This window comes from Tachypleus tridentatus, chromosome 13, assembly GCF_004210375.1.
Source record: "Tachypleus tridentatus isolate NWPU-2018 chromosome 13, ASM421037v1, whole genome shotgun sequence".
NCBI lineage: Eukaryota > Metazoa > Arthropoda > Merostomata > Xiphosura > Limulidae > Tachypleus > Tachypleus tridentatus.
In genome coordinates this window covers 236,943,577-236,958,119 of record NC_134837.1, presented here as the reverse complement: position 1 = coordinate 236,958,119, position 14,543 = coordinate 236,943,577, and the positions used below count along the sequence as shown (strand labels likewise).

General features: G+C 34.0%; 1 long non-coding RNA gene across 1 annotated transcript in view; it reads left to right on the top strand.

The window, feature by feature from the left end:
- Positions 1-14,543, top strand: part of LOC143237606 (uncharacterized) — a 31,204-nt gene continuing 16,661 nt past the window's right edge. Inside the window, exons 1-2 of the long non-coding RNA XR_013020160.1 lie at positions 1-251; positions 11,337-11,436. This is a non-coding gene — a long non-coding RNA (uncharacterized LOC143237606). The remainder of the gene's footprint in view (positions 252-11,336; positions 11,437-14,543) is intronic.

Below are 14,543 nucleotides of genomic sequence, written 5' to 3'. Positions count from 1 at the left end.
TTTTATGTATCATTCTTAGTTGTTTCGTATATTACTAACACATTTTATACCTCTCTTTGAAAAAATGATTTAGCAGTTTCACTATTCAAAGTGGAGAATCAGACAGCTACAGTGACTCACGTTTGTTAGAGGAACAAGTCACAAACAAACCGGGTATTACGACTAAAAGAACACTGAAGAGATTTTCTGGAAGGAGAGTTGTCTGTGCCAAGAACGCTGCTAACTTTCCCGAGTGCAAAATAGCGATAAAGGTAGTATAAAAATCCTTTTATTTACATCTGGTAACAGGGACAAAAGTAGAAGTGATTATGAAAACGTTCTATACAATAATTAATAATAATAACCTACACAGTAAATGCGATTCTGCCAGTTAGTGTCTTTTCTTCGTACGGTGGTTTCGAATTAGAAATGGCGCAACGTTACATGTACTACGCGCTGACAAAAGTACTGCGACAGGACATAATAAATGGAGGTTGGATAGTCGCTGCTAAGCGCCTCCAGCGTGTACAAAGTAATAAAAACAATATTAAAAGCCTCTAAACCACGTCGTGTCACATAACGTGACAGGTTATATTCAGTAAGTAGTGGGTGACAAAGATATTTCTCTATTTGGAATTCCTCGCCTAGTTGCACATAGTATTTAATTTTTATGTGGTTATCAGGCCACCTTCTTATAATGCACATGTTAAACGTTTATTTATTTATAAGAACTTTCGAAAAAAATAAAAAGGCAATTAATTAACGACACCTACCGTCACCTCTGACAAAATAATGGGACTTTACCGTTACTTTCATGGGTGCACAAACTGCTCCAAGGTATATGAGCATTTCTGCTTGTTTGTCTGGAATTTAGCACAAAGCTACACAATGGGTTATCTGTGCTATATCCGACACGGGTATTGAAACCCGGTTTCTAGCGGGTTGAGTCCGCAGACATACCGCTTTGCCTTTGGAGGGCGGCATTTCTGCAGCTACGGGTCACAAGTTAGAACCTTTGGTTTCACATACCAGGCACGCTAAAACCTAGGCCACACCCAGAAAGCGTTAAACACTATTGAATCTTCAAATAACCTATTGTTATAATGTGCGGTCAAAGTTTGAGTTCATAAAATTGTAGAAAGAATTTTACGTTTTCCTTTACTGTTTATAATTTTCATCTTTTATGTTCAACAAATGTTGTAACCATACACGCAACACTGATAATGCTTCTCTACAAATTATATATTTCTTAACTATGTTATTAACCACCAGAAAGTTCAAGAGTTTCATATGTTTTGAAAAATAAAATGCTCAACGCTTGACATAAATTTACTTTGTATTAAAAACGGATACTTTATTAACGTGACAAAAAGTTACACAGCAGTGCACGTTTCCACATACCGTGATGAATATTCACGTATATTTAATGTGTGGTTTTTACATAAAATCACGTGTAAATGCGTGCAAATATATATATGTATATTGTAGTGAAATGCATTCCTATAGTTTTCAAAATAGAAAAGTTGTTTTTCTAGGAATTTTTATATTGGCCCAGTATATTGCAAAGTCTAGTGCATTGAAGTGCGTCGGTCTTACTTTATTTCACGATGAATAATGAGTTACCTGGATGTTATCCATGATAATAAAAGAGTTTGTTTCTCTTTGTGTGTGTGTGTGTGCGCGTGTGTGACTGTCATAGCTCCAAGAGGAAAGAAGCTAGAGACATGAAACTTTGCCCGAATGCTAACAGGATCCTTAGAGTGTGTACCTAGGTATTATTTTCTTAATTTTTTGCTCTATAATAATAAAAGAACTTGTTTGTGTATGTGTGTGTGAAAAGAAAACAGGAAAATAAAACGAATATGAGAAGTTAGGTTTAAAACATGTGCATTTAAAAAGGATTGAATTGAATTATATTCAGGAAACGACAAAAGAAAAATCAGTTAAAGAAGTAATCATGAAAATGAAGACGCCTGACTGGTACACTGAGACCTCTATGAATCATAAGGTCACCTTAGAATTCCACGATGGAGCTTAAGTACTTTAGGTTAACATGCAATAAATGCTAAAAATATGTCACAACATATTTAAGTACTGGTCTTTTTTTCCAATATTAGTTGGTGAAATAGAACTAGATGTCAGATAAAAAAAATATAATAACAGATTAGAGACGGGGACGAGGATTTAACAGATCGTTATTTCTGTTTTTTACAACCTTCATGCCTAAATATAAATATACAGATATTATTTGATATGAAATATTATGGAAAAGAGTATATTAAATTTTGCGAATAAAATGTATCACGCGTAGTTTGTTGCATAATATAATTGATGTAAAATGCTTTCACACATTGTTCTATAAACTCCTTTAAAAAAACAATACATTTGCTGTTTTTTATGAGTTATGTTTTTACCTTTATTTGTCTTTTCTCAATTGGATAAGCCAAGACATACAATACATTAGATTTGAGCAGAATGAATGACGCTGAGTGTCTAGCATACACAGTGATCTTACGAAGCCTTTTTTTTTCATTTGTGTGTTAAATGCAGCTACAAACATCTAATTCAATCTCGTAAAAGGTACCCTACGACCACGAGGAGTCAGAACCAAAAGATAACAGGTATTTTCTTATGTTGTGTCCAGATGTCCGAGCAACTAGTAAATTGATTTGAAAGAAGTACTGTATTCTCATAACTGCAATTCAAAATAATTGTAGCAAATCTGAAAAGACTGTTGCGATTGGCTAACTTTCATTCCGTGTGAAAAACACTTCTCAAAGTATCCGAAACCTAGTTTGTTCATGAACGGTTTGTTCGATAAATAAAACCAAACTGTGTCAGACCATTATACATAGCATATGTTGACACGCCAATTAATTAAAAGCGTATACTGAATAGCCAGTTATTTGTAGTTTAATCTTCGGATCTCATTGCTGGTCATCATGAACTTTGTATGACAGTCAACTGAGAGGAAGTGTAAAAAACATTGTTTGTAAACAGTGGCTTTAGTACTACAAAGACCGAGTACTCCTTAATTGTTTTGTGCCGTGTGAAGAGACAGGAAGAAAGAAATTTCCAAAAATTAATTACATTTTGTTTTTTTGCTAAACTTACATGTATATGAGTGAGTGTCATTTTAACGCATAATGTTGAACTACTTTTTCTCGAGTAATCTTGTGTTTCAAACACAATTTTTGGTTTCTGTCAAAAAAAAAGAGTAAATATTGTAAGTATTCGAACAAAAACGATATTAGTATATGTAAAACCAAAGTGGTTTATAGAAAACCATGATATTCTTTAACCTCATAAAACATTAACTGAATTCGGAAACCCAACATTCTATCATAAATTTGAAACAATAAAGATCTTCAGGTCTAGAACATTTGTAAATATTAGTTCCCAAATCTTAGCATTTATCATACACGTTTCTTTTTCGGATCACTTCTTGAACAAACATTAATTATAGATTTTATGATAATGTTATTTTTGATAACCACGAAGAGCTACGTTTGAAGAACGTTGCGACCATAATATGCACAATTTCAGTGGGAAGAATAGCGTGAGGGCCCGGCATGGCCAAGCGTGTTAAGGCGTGCGACTCGTAATCTGAGGGTTGCGAGTTCGCATCCCCGTCGCGCCAAACATGCTCGCCCTCGCAGCCGTGGGGGCGTTATATTGTTACGATCAATCCCACTATTCGTTGGTAAAAGAGTAGCCCAAGAGTTGGCGGTGGGTGGTGATGACTAGCTGCCTTTCCTCTAGTCTTACACTGCTAAATTAGAGACGGCTAGCACAGATAGCCCTAGAGTAGCTTTGTGCGAAATTCAAAAACAAACAAACAAACAGAATAGCGTGTACTCTCCTTTGCACTTAAAGGTTCCTTGCAATTCAAAACAATGTCCGCCTTGATTTTCACTGAATGTTCAGATGTTGATTCTTAAGTAGAACCAATAATGATTCACGTGTAAGAACCACACTGAATTCCTTGCGAAAGGTCTGACAAACGTAGCACAGGAGTCTAAAGTGTACATTTGCTTTAAATACACAGTTAATAGATACTGGTGGTGAAAATATGTTACATTATCTACAAAATCGTACAATGTCTTTTAAAAGTATGAAATGGCTAGTAATTACACAAGATTGTAAATCGTTGCGCTTTGGGTGTGGAAGAATCTTTTTGGTTTATGGTTCATCTAACATGAATTTTGTGGTTTTCATGAATTTAAATAAAATAACATAATTATTAGTTTACTGACATTCCTTATTCTTAATTACAATACTCTATTCCTAATAGCAGGTACAAAGAGCATAATTAAAATTTGTAACAACTCAGGAAGACCTATAATTCGACATGTTGATTCTAATGTTGTTCGATATATTGAAAAGCAGACGATAAAACACATGTATATAAATATGTATGTAAAAACGGCTGGTTTGGGTTGAGAAAAATGTTTATGTTGAGGAGCGAACAACGTTCGATCTTCTACGGTCATCGTTTTACATAAAAAAAAAATTCTCAACCCAAACCAGCCGTTTTTACATATATATTTCTCTACCAGTGGGTTTTATCGTCATCACTGATATTTATATAAAGCACAGACTGCTCATACCACTCAGCACCACAAATCATGTTTGAGAAGAAGTTAGAGGCTATATAAAACTTTTAAATTCAGGTATGTTGAATCGTCAAATTCATATAAACAATTTGTTCTTAAGCCAAGACTTAATAGCTTTAATAACTACTCCCAAGATGTGCGCAAAATAAAGTGGAGATTTGCTATTGCACTTTAGCTTGAAATACTTGTCAGTAAAAGCGACAATAAGGTGTAGTTAAGATGATATAATACCATATGATTTACATCTATCTTGTAGTGAATATATTGCAATGTTTTGAAATTTTGGTACTCTTACACGGTGCTTTCGGCCTTAAACCTAATAGTCTTACGAGGTGAGACAACTGTTTATCAGGTTAAGCCTTAATCTACATAATAAGCACTAATGTCCTATGGAAGTGAAATATAAGCCTGTCGTTCTCCTAGCATAACTTAATTGAAAAGTTACGCATGAACGATAAAGGATAATCAGTTTTAAGTTAACGCTCTTGAAACACATTTGTTGTTGTACAACGCTTCAGCCATACATTCACTTTTGGCAAAAGATTACAAGCTAACATATCTCGACAATGGTCTACTCACTCCATGCGTCATACAGGGAATGAAATTGTGCAGTATGATGAACTGACAAACTTCCGGTCAAAACATAAGTGTGCACTGACAGCGGATATTTTAGGTTGAGGTGTATGCAGATAGTGAGTGACTTCATTTTGAACATAGAGATACACAAGTTTAAGTCAAACTTACGACATCATTGAGTTGTTCATCAAATGCAAGTTAATGCTTGTAAACTTTGTTTCATTGTCACCTATATATGAAGTAAATCTTTTCCATATTTACTCGCTCAGGCAATCACCCAAATCCAACTATGAATTAGCTATTAACGTTTTTACATTACTAGATGATAATTACCAATTAGTTTATATCCTACGTTTAGGTTAGGGATAACATAAAACTTTTATATTGAAAAGATCCAAGATCGAATCACGACTTCTACCTGTACATAAAGTTATTTCCAAGAATTTCTCTAAAGACTGCAGCAGCTTAATGACAAAAATGTAGTACAAAAATAGTCATTTTTAATAATTAGGTTAGGGCATTCGTATATATGTTTGTTTGATAAATTTCGTGCAAAGCTGCACGAGAGATATTTGCGCTAGCCGTCACTAATATAGGAGTGACAGACAAGAGAGAAAGCAGCTAGTTAGCATCACTCACTGGTTAAACTAACCGAACAGGACAATTAAAAGTCACATTATAATGTCCTCAGGCCTAAAATGCTTATTTATGGGGATCGAATCTGTGACTCGCAAATTACATGTCGAACGCCCTAACCAATAAGGCATGCCAGGCCATAGCTAATTGTATAGAAAATCATAAGAACCGTATGGTATCGTAAGCACTGAATTCAAAGTAGAATTTAACCTGTTTTTATTATTGTAAAATGTTCCAGGAAAGAGAACATGAAAATAACGATTTCTTACTAATGAATCCGATTATGGCAAAGTTGTTAGCATGTTGACTCATGTATCTGAAGTTCTGTAGTTCGCATCTCATCCTTTAAAAAAAAAAGCGCTCTCGCACTTTGGGACAGTGAGTGGCTGTAAGAATGGCGGTCAAATTCAATTATTAGCTATGACAAAAGAAGTTAAGAGGTGGCCTATTACTTGAAAATTAGGGATGATTAGCAGAAGTAGGAGGCTTGGCATGGCCTGGTGGTTTGGATGCTCGATTCGCGAAATGAGGGTCATGGGTTCGAATCCCCATTTTTTGTTGGTAGAAGAATGACCCCAAGAATTGGCAGCGGGTAGCGTTGACTACTTCCCTTTCCTTTATTATTTCACTACTAAATTAGGGATGACTACTTCTAGAAGATAAAGACGCCACCAGGTTTGATTAATTGATTGAAATTGAGCACAAAGCTACACATGGGTAATCTGTGCTCTGCCCACTACGAGTATCGAAACCCGGATTTCTAGCAGTGTTAGTCTGCAAATATTTCGCAGTGCCACTGGGGGGGGGGGGGGGGTACTCCACCTGAAAAATCTGTTTGAGAATCACCGATGTTGCATCAGCATCTAAGGAGCCTGGCATGGCCAGGTGGTTAAGGCACTTGACTTGTAATCCGAGAGTCACGGGTTATAATACCGGTGGCACCAAACATGCTCGCCCTTTCAGTCGTGGGGACGTTATAATGTGTCGGTCAATCCCACTATTCGTTATTAAAAGAGTAGCCAAAAGTTGGCGGTGGGTGGTGATGACTTGGTGCCTCCCCTCTAGTCTTACACTGCTAAATTAGGGACGGCTAGCGCAGATGGCTTTCGTATAGCTTTGGGCGAAATTCAAAACAAACCAAATCATCAACTGTCGTAAGTTGCCTACGGACTAAAAAATAGGACATGTGGCCCTCGTTTAATCCTGCGCGAATTTCAACAAAACAATCAAATCTCTAATTACTTAATATTTCTGACAGAACGTAAAATTTAAAAATCTATGAATAATTTATATCCCCTGTCCTGCCTTTAGTTAAAGTTTTGGTAAAGGCATTCTTAATTTTCCTACATTATCTTTCTTTATCTTGTGAAATTATTGGTTTTCTGATTACATAAAGTGAACATATCGATTTTAAAGAAGCATCGCAATAAACATGTTTTGTTTTTTTTACCATGTCCATAAACATTTCAACTTGTAGGGCTTTAAGTCAGTAATAATTTAAAAAAACAAAGCAACTTACTTTCTGTATTAATTACGGATTCTCTTCGCTCATTTTTTTCTACTTGTCAACTCAGTAAATAATGCTCGCTCTTTCAGCCGTGGGAGCGCTATATAGTCACTGTCAATCCCACTGTTCGTTGCTAAAATAAGTTGCGGTAGGCGACGACAACTAGCTGCCTTCTCTATAGTATTACACTACTAAATTAAGAACGGTTAGTGCAGATAACCCTATGCACGTATAAAAATGGCGGTTAACCACACCGTTTTGGTAACAATGACAGTCCAGCGTGGACAGGTGGGTTAAGACGTTCGACTCGTAATCCGAGGGTCGCGGGTTCGAATCCCCGTCGCACCAAACATGCTCACCCTTTCAGACGTGGGGGCGTTATAATGTTACGGTCAATCCCAGTATTTGTTGGAGAAAAGAGTAGCCCAAGAGTTGGCGGTGAGTGTTGATGACTAGCTGCCTTCCATCACTGATAAATTAGGGACGCCTAGCGTAGATAGCCTTCGTGTAGCTTTGCACGAGATTTAAAACAAACAAACTGCTAACAATGGCAATATAAGCGATGAGTGCTTCCGGCTAGTTGCCATCCTTCTCCTCAGCATTTCTAAATTAAGGACAGTTATTAACTTATTCTTCATAGCTGTGGGCAATTACCTATCCCACGTGTTGCTAACGTTCGAGTTGAAAATATCAAATGCCCCATAAACCAAAAATATTCTCATATAACTGTCAAACATACTCACAGTGCTTGTAAAACATATTCGTAGTACCTGGTAAATATACTCACAATGCTTGTAAAATATATTCATTGGACTTGTAAAATATTTTCACAGTGCTTGTAGAATATATTTATAGGACTTGCCAAATATACTCACAATGCTTCTAAAATATATTTATAGGACTTGTCAAATATACTCACAATGCTTCTAAAATATATTCATCGGACTTGTCAAATATATTCACAATTCTGTAAAATATATTCATAGGACTTGTCAGATGTATTCACAATGCTTGTAGAATATATTCATAGGACTTGTCAAATATATTTAATTTATATATTAAATGTATTTAATGATTCGCTGGAACTTACTAGGCAACAACCCATTTATCCTCAGTATTTCTTTATACCGTTAGATTTACAAAAATAAACTACCATTTTTGAAAATAATTCTTTTACCTTCATTATTTCTTTGAAGTTCCAAATCTGTGTAGTTAAACTGTCATTTTTACCAACGCTAGTGTTTACGTTACTTTTCTCTCATTAGATTCAAACAACTCTAGGTCAACTGACCGATTGAAAACAACTACTTTTTAAGGTTTATTGAAAAGGACAACGAATGTTTGTAGAATTGACTGAGATCTGGTTTCTTCTAAACAGTCGCTTATAGGATTCCATGTTATTCATTAGTAAGTTTATGCAATCAAGTTAACATAAGATACGCCTCAGAATTAATTATGAATTTTGTTTCACACTTGACTCATAACAGTTCTATAATGTGTCCGCGTTCTTTACGAGTGAGAATGTTAAGCTATAATATTAACATTTATAAAACTAAATAGATTGTTTTTATTGTAACGAATGAGAATTATCGTGAGGAACCAGATCAATTAATTTGTTATTGTGTTTTGCAGCTTACTTTAATACAACCGTGCTCGGACACACACATATATTCTAATCTTGTAATAAGTTACCTGCATAGCACCGGTTGTTTTATTTATAAAACATGTGGAACGTTTTGACTTCAATATTTATGCGAAGATGGAGATTACCACAGTGTGTACGTGGGATTTAACACGTGTCCAGTTTAAGGCATCCATTACATGTTAAATAGAAGACGCTGAAAGAATGAACACAAAATCACGTGTTGTGTTTGAAAGTGTAATGGGTGACGTGGCTTTGAGGACATGCTGCTAGTTACGAGCGACTAAATTATTCATTGCAGGAAACTCCATGTTATTATTAAGATAATTCATGACTAACAAAACCAAACTACTCCACCTAGTGTGAAGAACGTGCATGTACAGTTGAACAGCCGTCGAACCAAGTTGATGTAGATAACATTACTTTCAGTAACAGTGCTTCAAACTAGGGTTTCAACAAATCCTATTAATCATGCAGGAGCTAGTAAAAAAAGGTTAAAACGTTGAGGTTGTTAAAACGTTAAAAATATATAGTAATGTATTCATAATATCAAAACCAGCTAGTAATGTAACAAGTAATACACTGATAGCATAAATTTTTCTAGCTAAGTAACTCATTTCACTTATTCATATTACTTTATTGTATTATTTCATGTATATAATGTTGCTGTCCTTAGAGTCTGTCTCTTTAAACTTCCACTTGAAAACGTTCAGTTTATATTATACTTGATCCTATGTTTCTGATTCTTTAAAACGTTAATCATGTTAAAACATAACATTCTTTCTGTAACGTTAAATGATCGTTAATTATCTTAGTCCAAAACATTCTCTACTGTCGTTTTGGTCTTCCTGTCCTAGTCGCAAATATGGCAATTTCTACTAATGTTACAGCTTTGAAATTTCATTGGTATACAAGATAAAGGTGTGAATCGTTTTGACTGTTACTTTGAACCAAGTTCTTAGAAGAAACCTTCTTTCAATTTACAAGTAAGAGGTAATAAATCTGCAATAACTATTTCATACAGAATTTTAGATTTAAGGAAACCCCCTTACTTTAACTCATTTTCATCCAATTACCCTTTCCTCTCTTCCCCGTATATCTTGGAAAAGAAGGGTTAGCTTTCCGAAAGCGCTGTAGTTATTATGTACTTATTCAGTGAGACAAAATTAGGTTAAAACTGGTTATTACTCTAAGATTTTATTGCAGAATACAATAACAATTATCACGTTTTTTTTCTTTTATTGCTAGAAAATATATTCGTGAAATACCTTGGCGTAGGTCCTTAGACGTGGTAGGTCAATTGATGTATTACATTCCTGTCGGTGAAGATGTTTAAATCTTATGACATTCTTGGACCATGTTATGTTACACTCTTAGTATTTATAAACTTACTGTAATTTCGACCTACCATTTTCTAATACTTCACTAGGGAATGTTTTAATTTACTTAAATAGAAAAGCTACGAAAGGACTTCACCAACAAACAAACACATTCACAAACAACATTAAGTAACAGGATAATTTCGAACTGGATTGGTCGTAATTGTGGCTCACATGGTTACAACGTAATAATTTGATTTGTATTTGGCTTGTTTGTTTGGAATTAAGCATAAAGCCACCCAATGGGTTATCTGTGCTCTGCCCACCACAAGTGTCGAAATCCGGAATCTAGAATTGTAATCGGCAGATATACCGCTGTGCCACGAGGGAGGTGGTGCAAATTTCTATTTTGAATGAAAAACCCTTCATTATGGTATACTCGTAGAATTGTTTTGTTATGATTCTAGGAACTAATACGAAGCATTGTTTTTTATTCATTAGTTAAGTAAGCAGTATTTGAGGGTGAAAGACAACACTGAATTAAAATGACATGTTGTGAATGTTTTACTATGATGTAAAATGCTGAAAATAAACCAAACAATACGTTAGCTCCAAATCAAGTTACGACTGGGACATGCTGGATAAATAAACTTTAGTACATTCCTGAAGGTTTTGATGATGCTTTCGAAATTGATTTTACCCTTAGGTATTACCCCCTGAGTGTTTTATTCCTTTCTCATAACTGTACGTTCTTTTTCTTTGAATGGGCAACTGTAAGTAGCTGACACAATGTATTAAATCAACACCCATCCGAGGTAACATAATGCTCAATTTTGTAATTCCATACTCTTGAGATCTATACTTATGTCTTGTTTACATTTCATTATGACCATTTAGGGACTTATATACCTGAATTTTTTACCAATAAAATGGGCAATGAAATCCATAAACGAAACCCTGTTAAAGCGGGAATAAACTTTATAATGTAACTTATCAATGAAAGAAATAATAGCTTGGTAGTTCGGTTAGAAATTAAATTAATTTACCTGTATCTTTGAAAGCACGTGAAAATCAGTGAATGCTGTAATGAAGATATAGGAAAAAAAGGTAGAACACACAAAAGGTGTTATGAAACTAAACTTTGTATCTGAAGCAGTGAAGGTGAGTTTATTTATTCCTATCTAGAATATACACAACAGGTGGTGTAATGCAACTGTAAATCAATATGTTTCTCAACAAATGGTATTGAATGTAAAGTACTATCTTAATATATCTTTGTTTTCAAGTTATATGTAAATAGAAGTTTAGTCCATCTGTCAATTGACACTGCATAGTTATTGTAACCAATAGATGAATACGAGTAAAAAACATTGTGCAGTTGTAGCTCCTGTGTTAATTCTGGGTTAAATCAATGTATATTTCGTATATAAGCTTCTTAAACATCTGTATATACAGTTATTATTTATATTTATCGACTGTTTATATAGTGTATATTTTTGCATAAGAAATGTGTGCGTAGTGTATGCTTTCCTTACGTAAACTAGCTGGTGTACCTCCACCCTGGAGTGAAGTTAGGTAAATATATAATTAATGAAAGGTTATCTTATGGAATGAAAAGTTGTTTTCTTTAAAAAAATAACTTAAAAAGCACCAAAACGCCCATAAAAACAGCAAAACACAAAATGTGAAATCGTAAATTTGCATGTACCTCCTCATGGACCCAACAAACCATCATGCCAAATTTGGTTTTAAATTCATCAACAACGTACAGTGGTGCTTAAAAAAACCCCGCAAAATACAAAATTGAAAATTTGTGTGTATTTCCCTACGGACCTAATTACCCTCCATACCAGTCAGTTTTGGTTAAGATGCATTCACACCCTACGAAGTATTTACATGTATATACAACAGACAGTACTATTATATTTATAATGATGGTGATAGTATATTAGATCTGCGTATGACGTATTCATATCTGAACCCTGAGCTTAGAGAAAAGTAAAGTTTTCCGTGACGGGAAACGGAGGTGAAACGGGAAAATCGTGGCTCCTAATACTAATCTTCATGCAAACAGAATAAAAGGTGCGCGAATTTCGGGTTGCACATCACGTAATAAAAATATTTTCCAGTATCATATAAGCAAAAGTTCCATTATAGTACGATGTGTGCTTCCAGCAATGTATAAACCCAGCCAAAATCCAACTAAAGAATATAATGTTCTTGATATTTTAAAACTGAAATAATTTTAAACAGCTAAAACCGATTGATATTCTTAACTATGGAGTGACAAAAAATACAGATTTCACAAAAAGTTTTTACTGTGATATTTGACATCTTTATTGGATACTGTAGTTCATTAATACCTCATTCTTGTTACTACTTCATATTATTTCGAAGTTTAATAATATTCTATACTGAAAGTGGAAAATAAGAGAGAGAAAATTATAAAAACGATTCTTTTTTTTCGCTTGTGTTATTAAGAAAGGTTCAGCATGTTTGACCAGGAAATAAATACTAGAAGGTAACTATGGATATAGAGAGATAACCAAAAAGAATTATATCTATCTACCATGTGCTCAAAATAGCAAGCAGACAAATATCTGTCAAATCAATGAACAGACAAACAGATCAATAGAATAAAAATAAACAATAAAAGGAGCAGCAGCAATGGTAGACCAGCAACCATTATTGATCAGTAAATGAGAAAATAATCCAATCGAAGCATTTAATGAATACCAAACGCAATCATAGATGTCTCTTCCAGAAGATGGATAGTTTTTGAAATAAATAAGAAAGGTAGATAGGATTAATAGACGAATAAATGAACTAAATGACTGGTCGCTTGGATTGAAAGATAGATAGCTTGAAGTATGGTTGGTTTTAATGAATCTGTACAACAGGTGAAGAGATGAACCATTGCTGTTTAATTGGTCAAATAAGTTGATGAATGCATAAATAAACAATTGAATGGAAACTTGTGTCTAAATTCAGACTGTTAAATGTACCGAAAACAAAGGCAAATAAATAGATGGATAGCTGCAGCAACTAATGAAGGCTGGGATGGAAGTAATGGATTTTCATAGTGCTTAATAAACAAGTTGACAAATAGCAAAATTAATTAACAAAAACGAGAAGTCAGCCACACTCTGAAGGAATATATTCAGAAGAATCTACAAAACTAATAATGCAAAGGCCATATTTCATGAACAAGGAAGTCAATATTTAGGCAGAAGTAAAAAAAAAGACATGGCTAAATATGAAGTCAGGAGTAGAATAAAATTGATTGAGATGTAGCCATAACAGTTACATGGGTAAATACATAGGTATATATTAATGAAACAAGGAATTTGTCTACTGAAAATAAGTGATTCAGTATACACACAAACGACCATTCTGCTAATATGATTGGATACTACTGTAAAATTAAAACCACACAAGTTACTAGTGCAGGATTTCAGTAAAGAAGAGTGACTTACCAATTCTTGTGGGGAGAATTCTAGTATAAGTTTGTTACATTCAGTTTAAAAGAGCCTTAAAGTAGGTGGGGAATACTTAAGTCGACACAGTTGTAGTGTGAAATTTAAACTTAAACTACAGAAACGAAAGAATGAGAAAACTAAAATCAGCAAAAGTATAAACATTAAAAATAATTACATTTGGAACTAGTTGATTTGGTAGCGCAAAACTATACAATGAGATAACTGTGTCTTTCCACTGTAGAAATCGACCCATGGATTTCATCGTTGTAAAAACTCCTTGCTTAACTAAAGAGCACACGGTTCTACGAGCCTCAGAAAATTTCCTTTCATGAAAACTAGCAAAATAAAATCACTGGTGTTAATAGGGATATGTGAAAAGGATATTTTTAAATAGGATATTAGTGTTAACAGCTGTTATATGACCAAAAACTGGTAACGTTATTATGAAGCGTCAAATTTTAATATCAAAGCCAAAAAAATTACGAAATCAAATCAAGAAAAAAATTAATTTTTCATTTATTATATGCATATAATATTCTACAGACCTTCAAGTCCCATTTATACTGAAGTAAGAAGTAAAAATAATACGTGCATTTACAAATATATGTTTTATATGAACTAAGATTAGTTTGATTTCTCCACATCTATTTACACTATATGATATAAATATATAGTGAATGAATACTAATGTTTATTATCTTTACTTTTTTACTTTGATTTTACCACTTACAATAAACTCAGATTAAGTATTTGACATTTACAGATACTTTATCCTGAATTAAAATTATT